Below are 14,690 nucleotides of genomic sequence, written 5' to 3'. Positions count from 1 at the left end.
GAAACAATGCATCCTCTGATTTCTTGTAGCATAATTCTTGCTTTAGAGAAACTTCATGTCCCAGTTGTGGGGCAACTAATGAAATTAGCCTCTGCCATTTATTAACATTGGCAGCTCTTCAGGATTTGTTGTTGTTCTTGTTGTTTTCCCCCTCACAGAGGTCAGTACAATTTGAATGCTAATTTAGACATTTTAAACATAGACTGAACAGTTGCCTGAAAATAAACAAAATGTCATTGCTCTAGTCTTGTTTGGGTAAACAATTGGGTTTGTTGTGGTTTTTTTAAAAAATATTTTGCCCCTGAGACTTGTTCTGCCCCTGCCCCTTATTCCTTTTTGAGATGAGAAAGTTCATCTTTTGAATACTTAGGTTAGTATTTTGGCATGCAACTTCATACATGTGTTACAATGGTCTATTTTTCTTCTGATCATATCGGTGCAATTGTAATTCTGCATAGCAGATTTTGTGAGAGCACCTCTGTGTTGGCTTAAAGCATGGTGGGAAGCATTATTCCCTTGTTTGTTTTCAAAAAAATGCAGTGGGTTGACCCTGGCTGGATGCCTGATGCCCATCAAAGCTGCTCTATCAATCCCCTCCTCAACTTGACAGGGGAGAGAAAATATAACAAAAGGCTCTTGGGTTGAGATAAGGACAGACAGAAATTACTCACTGATTACTCTCATGGGCAAAACAGTCTTGACTTGAGAATTGCTTATTTAAATGATTAGCAATCAATTCAGAGTATGATGATAAGAAATAAAAACTAAATCTTGAAACACCTTCCCTCCACCCCTCCCTTCTTCTTACACTTAACTTCACTCCTGATTTTCACTACCTTCTCCCCCCAAGCAGTGCACAGGGACAGGGAATGGGGGTTGTGGTCAGTTACTATGCTGTGTCTCTACAGCTTCTGCCTCCTTAGGGAAGGACTCCTCACAGTCTTCCCACGCTCCAGCATGGAGTCTCTTCCATTGGAGACAGTCCTCCAGACAGTTCTCGAACCTGAGTCCTTCCCATGGGCTGCAGTTCTTCACAAACTGCTCCAAACATGGTTCAGTTTCCACAGGGTGCAGTCCTTCAGGAACAGTCTGCTTTAGCATGAGACCCCAATGAGGCCACAATTCCTGCTAGCAAACCTGCTCCATCCTGGACTCCTCTCTCCATGGGTCCATAGGTCCTGCCAGAAGCCTGCTCCAGCATGGACTTTCGATAGGGTCACAGCCTCCTTCGGGCATCCACCTGCTCTGGCATGAGGTTCTCCATGGGCTGCAGGGGCACAGCATACATCACTGTGATCTTCACCACAGGCTGCAGGGGAATCTCTGCTCTGGCACCTGAAGTGCCTCCTCCTTCTCAGTGTGTGCAGAGTTGTTTCTCTCAGGTATTTCATTTCTCCCTCCTTCTGCAGCTTTGTTTTGTCCACCTTATTAACTCGTTATCCCAGAGGCACTACCACTGTAGCTGATGGGCTCAGCCTTGATGTGAGGTGGGTCCATCTTGGAGCCATCTGTCATCAGATCCGTAGAACATGGGGGAAGCTTCTAACAGCTTCTCACAGAAGCCATCTCTGTAGCCCCTCTGCTACCAAAACCCAGCCATGCAAATCCAGTGCAGAAAACAAACAGAATAAGGAGCAAAATCAAGGGAGGACATACCTGTTTTTACACAAACTTTTGACATAATGCCATTTCCAGCGAGGTGGCTGATAAATTTTGCTTTGAAGGCATTCACTTTCATGAAAAACTAAGCAGGCTTTAATGGTGAGTTTAATAGAGCCTCTTGCTTGGAGTCTCTGGAGTTGCAATTCTTGCTGTTAGCAGTATCACAAAATTACTTGCTTCCAAAGAAGCTGTCAAAGAAGAAAATACAAATTTTTTATGTAATAACAGTTTTCCTGTATCATCATTCTTCTTGTACTATGAGTGATCTGGGTGGGTACTGACTGGGTACTTGCTGAAGATTTGGAGTGTGTATGATGTCTGAAGAAGAACTAACTTGCTATTGATTTTCAAATTGCCTGCTCTCTGAAAATAATCGTAGAGTCATGATCTTGTTTAGTGTATCAATGTGGTTTAAACATCAATGTTGAGAAAGGGAAATGATCATGCCACTAAGGGTCTGCTCCTCTGCTCCTGGTCACGGATGCGGAAGTCAAAACAAGCAGTGAATAGGAGACAGTTTCTATTTGTGTTGGAGACATGGCTCTGTAATTTTTTCCCTGTTGTTGGAATGGATTATTTTTGATTAGATTTTTTGACATTCTGCTGACTTGTGTTAATTAGTTTAATGTTAATTAGCTGCATTGTTTTGTGTTATTTATTGTCTATTTTATGACGCTCTGGTTCAGTTTAGACAGTTTCTTGTAAAAGGACTGACAGCTAGAATATTTCCAGAATCAGTTAGTCTTCTTTCTAGATTTTGCATTTTGTGGTCGTTAAGGTAACTAAGCAAAGTGAGAAAGGGATCCTCATTGTGCTTGTCTTCAAGTGTCTTAAGCAAAATTTTAAATTGATTATAATAGGTGCTCTGAAATTGCTTTCTTAAAGATATTCAGATAAGTATTGTATACATTTTGGTTTATTTGAATAGTCTCTAGAATATCTGTCTGTGTTCTAATAAATAATTTTATCTGTGTACCATTGACAGCTGTCTACTAGTTAGCGGTTGGTTTATACCTGGAAGACTTAACAATGGCCTGCTGAAAGAAAGGTCAGCCAGGTTTGGGCCCATAGTTGGACATCAGGTGAACAAAACCCTGAGATAGTACTATGGCTTTCTGAAGAGGTAGCTGTTCCTGACAGGTGATTTGAACATCAAAATTTGGAATTTAGGTTTCTGTTTCCTCCTGATGGTTGACTTGTGTGAGAATTGGAGTTGCTGAGAGTTAATTGGCAAGGTCTGTCTCTTAAAGTGATCTATAAAAAAGACACATGAAGGTGACTAATACTTCTAAGAGTCTTGCAATGTCGTTGGTGAGGTATGGAAAGGGGAGGTAACTTCTAGTTTTTAAGCATGTTGAGAAACAGACTCCTTGAGGAGCTTTAATGTGGTTCTAAAATCTGACATGTACTTTGCAATTGTCCCTCTTTCCTGTCTTTTTACATCCAAGGTCATTAGGTAAGGTGCAACTACATTTCTGTGCATGCTTTCCCATGTGCTTTTTCTTTTAGGAGAGAGATTTGGGTCCGTGGTGTTGTGGTGAGCCTGGTGGGGCTTGTGAAATCCTTGGGCTATTGCCCCCTACTGCTGCTGTTCCACCTGGGCACCCTTGATCCTCGTAGGGGAGACCTGAAGTCTGTGAGTCATGGTCTTATGGCTCTAGGTTTGAGGAACAAGGGCACAGGAGTCAAAGTTTTCTCCCTGATCCTCCCAGTGAGGGTGTAGCGCTTGAAAAGGAGGTAGTGGGTTCTGGAGGTCCACAACTGGTTGTACAGCTGATCTTGACAACAAGCATTTGGCTTTTACAGCCATACAGACCCTCTTTGAGGTTGAGGACTGCTCAGAAGAGACTAAATCTGACTGACCAAGTCAGGCAAAACCATCTTTATCAACAGGCTGATCAAGCTGGTAAGGAGAACTTTAAACTAGGAACAAGGGAGAGACATGACAACCCACAGAGAAGTGAGGAAGTGATGGACTGGATTGGCAAACAAAGGGCACAGGGTGATATGGACAAGAGTAACCTTGGAAACAACATTAACAGGGCTGAAGGCAGAGGTTGGTTCCATGAACTATCAAGGAAATACTCATTTTTGCCTAGTAGGTCTCCTTTAGACTCAAAGTTTTGGTAAGAATTGGTTTGTAGCGATTTTCTTTGTATAGTTTTGTAGAGAGGAATTTTTGACGCAGTAGTATGTTGATAAAGTGATCCTTGATAGCACGATCAATGTCTTTCCTTACCTTCACATGTTGATAGTAAAGGTAGCACTAAACTAAAACTTGTAAAAGCAATGAAGTGTCCTTACTTTTGTGCCTATACTTTATAGCACATGGAGCTTATCATTACCTGTGGTGTTAGCTGGATGCATTTATTTTGCAAATAAAACAGAGAAATGAGACCGACTGCAGGAAATTGTGTCTCTGCTCTTGATTCTTACTCTTTCCTGATTACTACTCTGTGCTGAATACTTCAGCTTCAATTTCAGAAGTCTTCTACAAAACCTTACACTTTTGAAGTGACTAGGGTTTTTGTTTTTAATATGTTGGATGTTCTTGATTTTTTTTTTAATTTACTGAAGTGGTAGTTAAAAGATGTCATACCACTGTTTTACAAGTATACAAACTATTTTGTGTCTTTATCAGTTTCCTTTAACAAAGAGAAAAAAATACAGATGAAAACTTGCTTCCGTGCCAACTGTATTTCAAAACTCTTATCTGAAAAGAAATCTTTATTTACATTTTGAAAAGGGCAGTGGTGTTGATTATTTTGTAAATATTGACCTTGCAAATCTTGACATTTGAAATATTTTCTTCTAAGTGGTGTTTCTGCATTTATTTATACTCCACAAAGGACCTACGCTTGTTCTAGGAGCACAAAGTGATAAAAGCAGTTTTCTTTGGCCTATTTAAATCAAACAGGGAAGTGGAAAAGTAGTTTTCTGTCTTGGGTGGATAGATAGGTATATTCATATGAAAGCCTTGTTTTCTGTGACTGGTGATGCATTCATGGCTGCTTCCCCCTTAAACAACTGTTACATAGCAAACCTTGTTTTCCCATACAAAATGGAGTGAGGGAAAGGCTGTGTGGTGGATTGGATCCCTCTCCCTGCCCTCACATGACTGGGATGGAGTATTTTTAGGCCCCCTTCCACCCCTTCTCCAGCTTCCTGAGGGCCCAGAAAGTCTTGGGAGCAGCTCAGCTTGTGGGGATGGCAAAGACAGAGGACACTGAGCTTGGAGATGGGACAAGGTTGGGACCATGGAGGGAGTCCATGCTACTGAGAGCTGAAATGTCTTGGTTAAAATACCATGCCACTTTGGAAAGGCCAAGGTGTCTTTTTCTTGACAATGCATGACCCCCGCAAAACCCCAAACCCTCTTTGTAAAAGAAGTTAAAAAAACATGTTTACTTTTTTTAATCACAGTGCAGAAACAAATGCTTTGGTCAGTACTGTGGTCAGAATTTCCTTTGAACCCACAGATCTGGCAGGTAAATATAATATAATTCAGTATCAGGCAACCTGGGTGTAAATTTTTCTGAGCTTTGGCCTAGAAATACACTTCATGGGGCTAGAGACTGCCAAGTGACCTAAAGCAGTACCAGTGTGTTGGAAAAGCTCCCTTCTGAAATTAACTGCTTGATGTTAAATTCAATTCTTCCTTTAATTCTTGGCAAAAAAATGTAAATTTTGCTTTTTAAATGCTGAAAACATCTTAGTTTTTAGTGAGTTGAAGGGATGTAATTTTGAATGCAAAGTGCTTTTACATAGCAGCTTTTGAGCTTTCTTTCCTCATGAGCTTAGAAGCTTGGAAGTGAAAATTAAATTCAAGAAGTTGAAAGTTCATTTTTGATCTGCAGTGGCAATTGTTTCAGAGTGTTTCTGACTCATTAAGCTCAAAGAAAAGTTGAATTAGTGTGATGTATCACTGTGAGTAGAACAGCGAGGAAGTGTTTTTAGCTTCTTTTTGTAGCCTCTTAACACAGAGCAAGCACAAAAAAGATCCTTTTATTATTCAAGAAATCCAGTCTTCAAGCTTATTGAGGAAATGACCCAGGCATATATTCTGCGTAATTATTTTGCACAGTGAGGGACTGGTTCTTGCACGTAATGGAATTAAGAATAAAATGCCAGAAGTGAAATTCTGGACTCTGTGCAATCTGGTTTGCTGCTGGGGAGCTGGGCAGAGCTCTTTCCTGTTATGTGCCAAGTTCTTTCTGTGCATATTTCGTTGGCACAGTTGGGCTTCAGCTCTTTGTAGCCCACAAAGCCACATGTGTTCCACTTTACTTCTGCAGGCTGGTGGAGTCAACAATTTATATTGATGAGGGAGACCTTACCTGTTTTCTCTTAACAATGGTAATGCCAGTTTCAGTCAGGATATCAACTGCATTAGGTTTTTGCCAAAAATACCTGTCCTTGGTCAGTTGGAATACTGCAGAAGCCAGAAGACTTTCACTGCTGGGGGCCCAGAAAAGATGTTTTGTTGCTGATAATGTGACACGAGGGTTTACTTCTAATAGACTTGTACTGTTCTTAGGCATGACACTTTTATAGTGCATATTTCTGAGATGCTCTGTAACAGCTTTCATTTTGTAAGATATTTCACTCAAAATATTTTTTAGGTAATGGAAGAAGGTGAATGATATTTAACTGAATATTTTGGGAGGGTTTTTTTTTTAACTGATTTAAGACACTCTGAGTATCTTCTTGTTCCTGGGTCACTGCAGACGAAGCAGATTTGGACATTGTTTCAGGCATAATTTGTTCTTTTATTTAAACATCCATAAGCATCAGGCAAATGCAGCAATGCAGCATCATACAGCCAGTGGTTGGTGGGAGTCTTTGAAAGGGCTGTAGTCTCCCCTCTGAGTACCGTGACATCAGGTAATTTCTGCACTGGATCATAGTCTTGAATGATGAAGTCTTCCAGATGAGCTCCTTTGTGGCCAGCTATTTCTAGGTCACCTGCAAGGAAGTGTTAGAAGAGCTCTCAATGCCTTTGCTTTCTTTGCTGTTCAGTGCTGCTTTGTAAAGTGCACTCAGGCAGCTGTGCAGCACAGCACCCTGTGGGAATCATCCTGGCATTGCTTTGAGGCAGGTTTGTAGTGCTGCTTGAGTGCCCTGCTCTGCCATTGCGTTGTGCTCCCCATAGACATCTGCCATCTCTTCTGCATCTCTTCTCTCTTCCTATGGTTAAAAGGGGCAAATCAACAGGTTTACTGCCACAGACAGTGCTGTGTAAGGTTCTGAGGAAGATTCAAGGCTGTGGATCTCTTATTATTTAGGCAGCAGCAACCGTTTTGCTTTTAATTAATTGCAAACTGCCAAACTCAAGCCTGTGATATGAGAAGTTCCATGTATGAGGTTCAGAGGCGCTTTTTTTGCCTGAAAAAACCCCCAATATATTTGTAATCCTCTCTCCATGACTAGTGGATTGTTATTTTGCACATTTTTTAACAGCTTTGGTTTTTTTTCCCTCTTAATTATTGTGCATCATTCTGTAATTAGTTGCTAGTTTTTGCATCTCTGTTGTGCTTTTACAGTAGAGTATTCAGATGCTTAGATGGCCTCTATCTTTTTATGGTGTATTGGATATCTATATGAATTCAGATTTTATCAATATGCCACATTATAGAAGTGTTTTCATTACCTGTGAAGAAAACAGGATTGCTCCTGTACACTGTTTTATTATAACCCTTCAGAAAGACCAATTATTACCTTTCAGAAAGACCTCAGGTGGTGGCATGTGAAAATTACTAGTTTGTTGGGGTCACACACTGCCATTGTTCAGTGGATTTATGAAGCTTTTAAGGAGACACCTTGCGAGCTGAGGCTGCCACATCAACATTGCATTTATAACTTAAACCACATCCTTTTCTTGAAAGAAAATAATGAAATATTTGCATTTGTTCAGCATGTGGCTAAAATGAGTGCTTAAAGAAAAGTAAATTAGCACTCAGTCTAGATAAGATAAAGGTGATGAGTGGACTGTGAAGTGACATCTATCAGTAACGATGCTTTTCCAGACTATATTGGAAGTCTGCCTCAACATCTTTTGTGAAAGATGTGCTCTTCTGCTGGATATCCAAAGTTTCTATTTTTTATTTTTTTTTCATTGACTGTTGTTATGGTTCCTCTGATTCATGAGTTCAAGGGATGCATCCATCAATGTGCCAGCCAGATGCTGTTTGCAGTGGCACTGTAGAAAAACTGCCTGGGTTCAAAGCAGGTAGGGCATGTGCTTTAGTAACATTAGTTCCAGGTCAAGTGTGTTGTGGAGGCTGTCAGACTTCGCTGTGTTCCCAAGTGTGTGTTTAGGTCCTTACACTGTTCTTCACAATATCGTATTACATGTGCCACTTCACTGCTTGTACAGTTGGTGTGGTGGTGGTTGCTCTGTAGGACCAAGGTGGGTTTGGCAGAGGAAATAGCAAGGCATAGCCCTGTCTGTACTTGTCTGAATTTTATGTGATTCACATCCAGGTTTCCTGTGTATATAGTTTAAGGGTTAATATGCACTGAGTGAAAGACACTTGCTTGAAATTGAATATATTGACCCAGGGCATATTTTTGTGTCTTATTTTAACTTGTTTTGCAAATTCCTTTGCTGTTTTATGAGAATTCCTGATTCTGGCAATATCTTAGAGTACCTACAAAGTAACAGGTTGCTCACATAGCTTTTCCTCTCCCTCTGCCCTTGTGTATAGGGTACCCTGAGGTTGATTTTTTTCACAGTATTCATATGAAAGTCTTGATTCTTACAGAGTTGTCTGACCTGTTTTTTATTTACTCTATAGACTACTAAAGCTAACTAATAGCATGCTCTAGGTCCATCAGTTGTCTTTACCAGTTACATTCTGAGCTGAAGAGACTTTAGTTCAGTTACAAAGTATGAGATCCCCAGTGTGATCAGGAACGTTTAAAGGAAGGGTATCCTATATATTAATCGACTTTGTAAGAACTTAGAGCATAGTGCTAATAAACCAAAGTCATGGGCTTGATCCCCATTCAATCCCTGTGTGGACCATTCACTTGAGAGCTGGACTCAAAGATCCTTGTAGGTCCCTTCCAACTCAGAATATTCTGTGAAATCTGAGCAACTTCTCCAGAAACAGAAGTAGTTTTTAAACCCCTTTCGTAAGTGAAGGGAAACACATAGCAAAATAGTGTGGAACTGGTAATGGGGAATGTAACAATTTTTGAGTTGGAATTCAGTGTTTTTTACTGCACCACCTTGGTATTTTAAGGTTTTCAAATAGGCGGACTTAGTTCCTGCAAAGACCTGGGTAATGTGTTTGAGGCATCTGAGACCTTTTTCATAGTGCCTCAGTCTGCCTTGAGGGTTAGTGATGGGATCCTTTTGTTTGCAACTTCTTTTGAAATTCTCCATTTTTGACAGTGGCTGTAGCACAACAAAAAATTGCCCTTGGAAAACTCTAGTCCTCTGTCTTTACATCACCCAGTCATTTTTTTTCCTTCTTATACTTTAATTAAGATTTTGTCACATGGAGAGGAATGTAAAAATAATTACATAATTTTGTAGAAACTATCAAATAAGTGATATTCTGAGTATTGCTTTTTAGAAACTGAACATAAAGAATCTATAGAAATGAAAATTAAGCTGAAAATATGAGATATACTAGAAAACTGGAGATGATTGTGATTAGCTTGATGATTAAGGCAGTGATTTCATTTGACTGAAAAATAATGATAAGATTTGAATCCTTTTCTTGGCTAATGGGGACTGAGGAACAAACTAATATAGGAGTTCCTGGTATGTTTGCAAGAGCTTTAAGCCGTATAGATAGCATGAGCCCAACTTCAGTCTGGCATAACCCCATTCTGAATGGCAGCAGTCATCTTGCTTGAGGAGTACAAATCAGCAGTATGGCAATGTTCAAATTCACCATTCACATTTTGTACAAGAAGCCTGATGCTTGCTAGTGTGTGTATGAGTTTTTCTACTAATGGAAAGGGACTTGGAAGACCTTCACATTTAAGAATTAGTGGTTGAGTTCAGTCATGTGTTTGAACGGACTTGTTGATGCAGGTCCAAGCAGTCTCTGCTCACCTGAAGAGGGCCAACTGCCATTCCGTGAATTCTTGCTGCTAATAAGTGCTGTCCACAGCATCTCATCTGTTTGATTGTGTAAAGCTGCACGTGTAAAAATCCCTCTCATTGAACAGGAGCTAAAACCTTTGAGACTGATGTCTCTGATAAGAAAATAACATGGAATTCCTCTGGCTTTAATGAAAGCAACATTGTTAAGACTTAATCTCGGGATGCACAATACAAAAATTAGGAAGAAAATGACCATTGTTAAGATCGACTTAAATCCTGTCCTGCTGATTACAGCAGTATTTGGCATTTGACACACTTAATGATACATGTGTCTCAGTTCTGTTACTGTAACAATTTTGAAGGAACACATATTCATGTTTTAAAGATTTTTCTTTTTTTTTTTTCACATGGAACATCAGTTAGCTCTGAGAAGAGACAGTGTGTAGAATGTCCTGAAGGTATACCACAGCCTGAACAGACTACATAATATTTTGTGAATATTAAATGAAAGGTAGCTTACATGGAAGAAATTAGGTGAATATCATTGTAGAAGTGGAAAATAAGGAATATTTTGCAGAGTCCATCATCTTAGTCTGGAGCAGTGTGATCTACTGCTGTGGGATAGTTTAGATTACCCAGATTGTTATTGCCTGCAACAATTTGCCCTTTTTCTGTTATTTCAAAATAAAGGTTTATTAACAGTCCAATATGGTTTTATCCGTGAGAAAGTCTTGTATTTCTTTTGAAGCAATGTCTGTTGTGTATCTTAGTTTCATAAATGTAGCATATGAGAGGAATCAAGTGTTTCACCATGCTCCCAGTGCTGCTAGGTATTGAGGAGGGAAGGTAATGTGCTGTGGATAGAAATGAATGAGAGAAGGAACTGGAGAAATGTCTGTGCTGCCAAACAGGTGGTCTCAGTTGCCTTGCCGCAGTTAGAGCTTTTGATGTCCGTGTGGCACTTTTCTGAAAACAAAGGGAATTTTAGCTGTTGTCATCTGTGCCATCAGGATGGAACTAAACATACTAGCTAAGTATATAGTAAGAAAAAGGAATAGATTGTAAAAGGCAGAAATGAGAACACAGACAACATGAATCTGCTTCACAGTGGAATTCTTTAATTCTCATTTAGATATAACACTTCTTGAATAACTGATTTCTGATGAAAAGTTTTAACTTTTCTTTGTGGTTTTATCATTCAGCAAATGAAGTCATGGAGTAATAGCTTTGTGGTTAAAGGAAAAGAAACAAGCCTTTCCTAACTAGTACTCAGAAATGGCAAACTGGTTAAAAAGCTGGCTTGAATACTCTGTAGTACAGCTTTCCATTTCCAAGGCCTGTACCTACTTCTGTAAATGCAATGTGCTTAAGCGCACTTTCTAACCTGGCCTGGTGCTGTCATACCTGCAGAATTCAGCTCATTGTAACTTAGGATTTCTTAACATTTCCCAGGTAGGTAAAGATCATCTAAGTAGGCACTGATAGCATAAAAATACAAGTAGCCTCTTGCACTAATGAGTGTATATCAAAACATATTGCTGTTCTTTTGTTGCAAGTATTTTGATAGCTCCTGGTTATTTGTATATTTACCTATAAAAATTTAAAAATGTTTTAATATGGCAACCGTGGCGTTCACGTGGTGGATAATAGGAAAACAGGTGAACTGATTCACAAGGCACTAGGAGACAGCTACAGTGGGAAGCTGGGCCAAAAATGTCTTGTGAAACTGAGGGAGATTATAATGCAGTTTCTAATTTGTATCAGGTCTGAATCGAGTGGCTGTATATGTACATATTCACATATATACGCCTCAAGTATATCTGCAAGTCTTATTTTGTAACTGCTTTATGAAATAAGAGAAGTATTTCTAGTCTGTGACCAGCTGTTACCATGCAGTAGGTGCTGGCTTGCTACTTAGGTGTCTTACAGTATTTTGGAACTTGAGTGGCCTGATTCATGTCAGAAATAAACTTCATTGTGCTTTGGTAGTGCTTTTGGTGCTCTGTGGTTTCTCTTTCAGTGTCAGAACACCTGTAGAATGGGGCACATCCTCCTCACCTTATCTGAAGTACAGATAGGAGGCTTTAGCTTATCTCCAGAAACTTGACTTGAGTTCAAATTTAATGTTAATTTTCATGGTAATCAAGGAGATGCTTTTGGGGGAAAGAGAGTTTTTTTGAGTCTAGGCCTATAGAATATTTATTTCGTGCTAAAATCAGGTATAATCTATTCTCTTGAGAACTGATACTGTAAAATAAACCTATTTTCGTCATCACTTCTGAAATTACATTGAGTACTCAACTTGAAAGAGCTAGACAGAATTATGTTTACTCTGTTATCTACAAAAGGACTTTATTTTATAACCAGCCATAAGCACACTATAACTATAGGTAAAGAATCCCTCCTGACACAGCTCAGGCAGTGTAAGGGAATGTCCTTTCACTTTTTCTGTTCATTGATTCGAAGGATGGAAACAACTTTTTTAGCATACCAGAAAAACAAATCAAGCAACAGACCCAAGTCTTGACTTTTCAAATGCTGTTTTGCAGTACAGCTTGGTTTAGAGCATCTGGATCATTGATTGCTCTTTTGTAGTGATTTGTCTTGTATTGATTTTGGTAATATAAATATTACATATGCTTACATATGTATAGATAGAGAGATATATGGATATAGATATATATGCCAGCAAAAATGTGTTGCGTAATTTTATTTTGTGCAAATAATAAAACAAAAGAAATATTTTTAAGATTTGCATTTTGTTTAAGAAGACATGCCAACCAGAGTTACATCCAGCTGTGCACTGTCATGTTTTAGGCTGATACATCACACAACTTTGCTGCCACCATCCTGGAGCTGGTATCTGTCAACACCAACATTGTGACTTATGTAGGGAGCAGACAGCACAGCTGCTGTGTAGTTCTTCCAATGATTTAACCCAAAATGTCTCAGGATTCAGTCTTTCTAATTTCTCTGAGACTGCCAAAGCCATGTTTTCAAAGTGAGAGATGCAAACATTTCCCCAGTAAGAGCTTGGAGTAACAACTCATTTCATAGACAGAGCTGAGTATCTGTTGGATAGTGTTTTGTTGCTGCTGCTCTTGATGCCTTGCAACAGGTTACACACTTTCAGCTATTTCCCAAGAGGAACAAGAGCATGAGGAACAGCAATCCCTCTCCTCCTGTACCCCCAGCTTTACCATACACTAAATATAATGAAATACATCTGAAGATGGAATTAACAAGCACTGTCTTTACAAAGCTTAGAGCAATAGCTTTGATCAGGAGTTGAGCTGTCCACTTCATTTGGGAAAGCCCTCAACTTGGTCTGCTCATCTAAATATATTAATTTTGCCTTGTCCATGATGACACAATTTTAGTGTGGGGTTTTTTTTTCCTTTGGGATTGGCTTACCCTGCTGTAGCAGATGTCCTCTTCTGTTTTTTTTTCAGAGTTGAAGGTTGTTCTCCATCTCTGTCTATGACAAAGATGTAATTGAGTTGCTGCTCACTATAGGGCAACTAAAATAGGATGGAGAACCCAATTACAATATGCAGCTTACTGAATCAGTGGCCTCTAAGTGCAGGTGGTTCTGTAAATAAGTACAGATGCTGTGGACTTTGGCTTGTGTTCCTTGTATGTGTGGGCAGCACCTAACACATTGCAAACTGAGCGTCTCCACAACTTACAAACTTTATCTGTGGGGAAGGGAATTAAGTTTTTTGTACTGACCATGAAGTTGTTTACCCAAAACAAGTTGTCTCTCAGTATAGCCACTACTGATTTCTGACTGGGTCCCTCCATCTTCCTGAGGGATGCTAGTTAAACCAAACTGAGGTGAGCATCCGCTAAAACTGAGTTCCCTCCTCAGCTCTGAGAGGTACATATCTAATGATTTTCTGCATGCGGCGCTCAGGTTGGAGCCTTGCAGGAGTGCAGAATCCTTTCACTCCTGCAGGAACTTCCTGCTTCAGGAAGGACCTGCAGTTGTCCTCTGAAGCTCAGTTTCTCAGTCTTGGCTTTCCCTAATTCTTGTCTGCTGCTGTGTGACACCAGTAGTCTTGCTAGATCAATCTTTCATTTTTTTCTGAAAAGTCTTGCTGTCTTGCTTCAAAGTCTCACCAGTTTATGTGCCTTAAGTTTGCTTTCCTGTATTCTATAGGGAAGTTGACAGACTTAAGCTACCTGTCTTCTTATGTCTTCCTTATGGTTTTTAATAAGGGGAAATAAGATGTTTGGAAGTGTGCTGTGTTTCTGAGAGCAGAGAGAGTACTTTTCATGTACAGATTGTATAGCAACATTTTCAAATATATGTCAAGATGTAAACATTTTATTTCTCCAAAATCACACAAAGCCTTTGAAATGAGCATGCACTTGAATAGAGCAATATCTGTATTTTAAAAAGCACAGGCATACTACATTCATCTTTTATTTCTTTCTCAGCTGTTAGTCAACTCTTTCCAGTAAGATTTAATATTACATCAGTCACTCCATATCCATCATTCAGCAGTTGACTGCTTATGCAGTTTACTGTCTGCATTACTGCAGGCTTTCTCTTCACTACCAAAGTAAAACATTTTGGAAATATGAGGGTTTTTTTTGTAGTAGCAATATAAATATTTAAAACTCAGTGTTTCACAGCTTATGTTTTCTTTAGTCTTTTCTAGTGAGGGAATGAAATGCTTTAACTTCTGGCAATTTAAGTGCTAAAACTGTTGATTTCTATCTGCACCCAGTCTAGCACCAAGTAGTTAACTGGTGGATTTGCTTCAGAGATAGATAATTACTTGTGCTTTAAACAGTTAATGAGTTGATTAAAGACTTGAAGCTGGCCTCTCATAAGCTCTCTCTGCCTCACTTGCATTTGCTCTATATAGAGAAATATTTGTGCACTATCTCTCATTGTGTTTCACTAAGTCAACAGTGTAAGATGTCAGGAGAACTAAAATCAAATATGAGGAGGAAA

At 39.4% G+C, this 14,690-nt stretch overlaps 1 protein-coding gene across 4 annotated transcripts in view; it reads left to right on the top strand.

Annotated features, from left to right (window-relative positions):
• MBP (myelin basic protein) overlaps positions 1-14,690 on the top strand; it is a 114,404-nt gene that overhangs the window by 43,904 nt on the left and 55,810 nt on the right. The gene's annotated exons all lie outside the window — the stretch shown is intronic.

This window comes from Pithys albifrons, chromosome 4 (assembly GCF_047495875.1).
Source record: "Pithys albifrons albifrons isolate INPA30051 chromosome 4, PitAlb_v1, whole genome shotgun sequence".
Classification (NCBI taxonomy): domain Eukaryota; kingdom Metazoa; phylum Chordata; class Aves; order Passeriformes; family Thamnophilidae; genus Pithys; species Pithys albifrons.
Note: the sequence above shows the minus strand (reverse complement) of the source record. Positions and strands in the feature narration are given on the sequence as shown.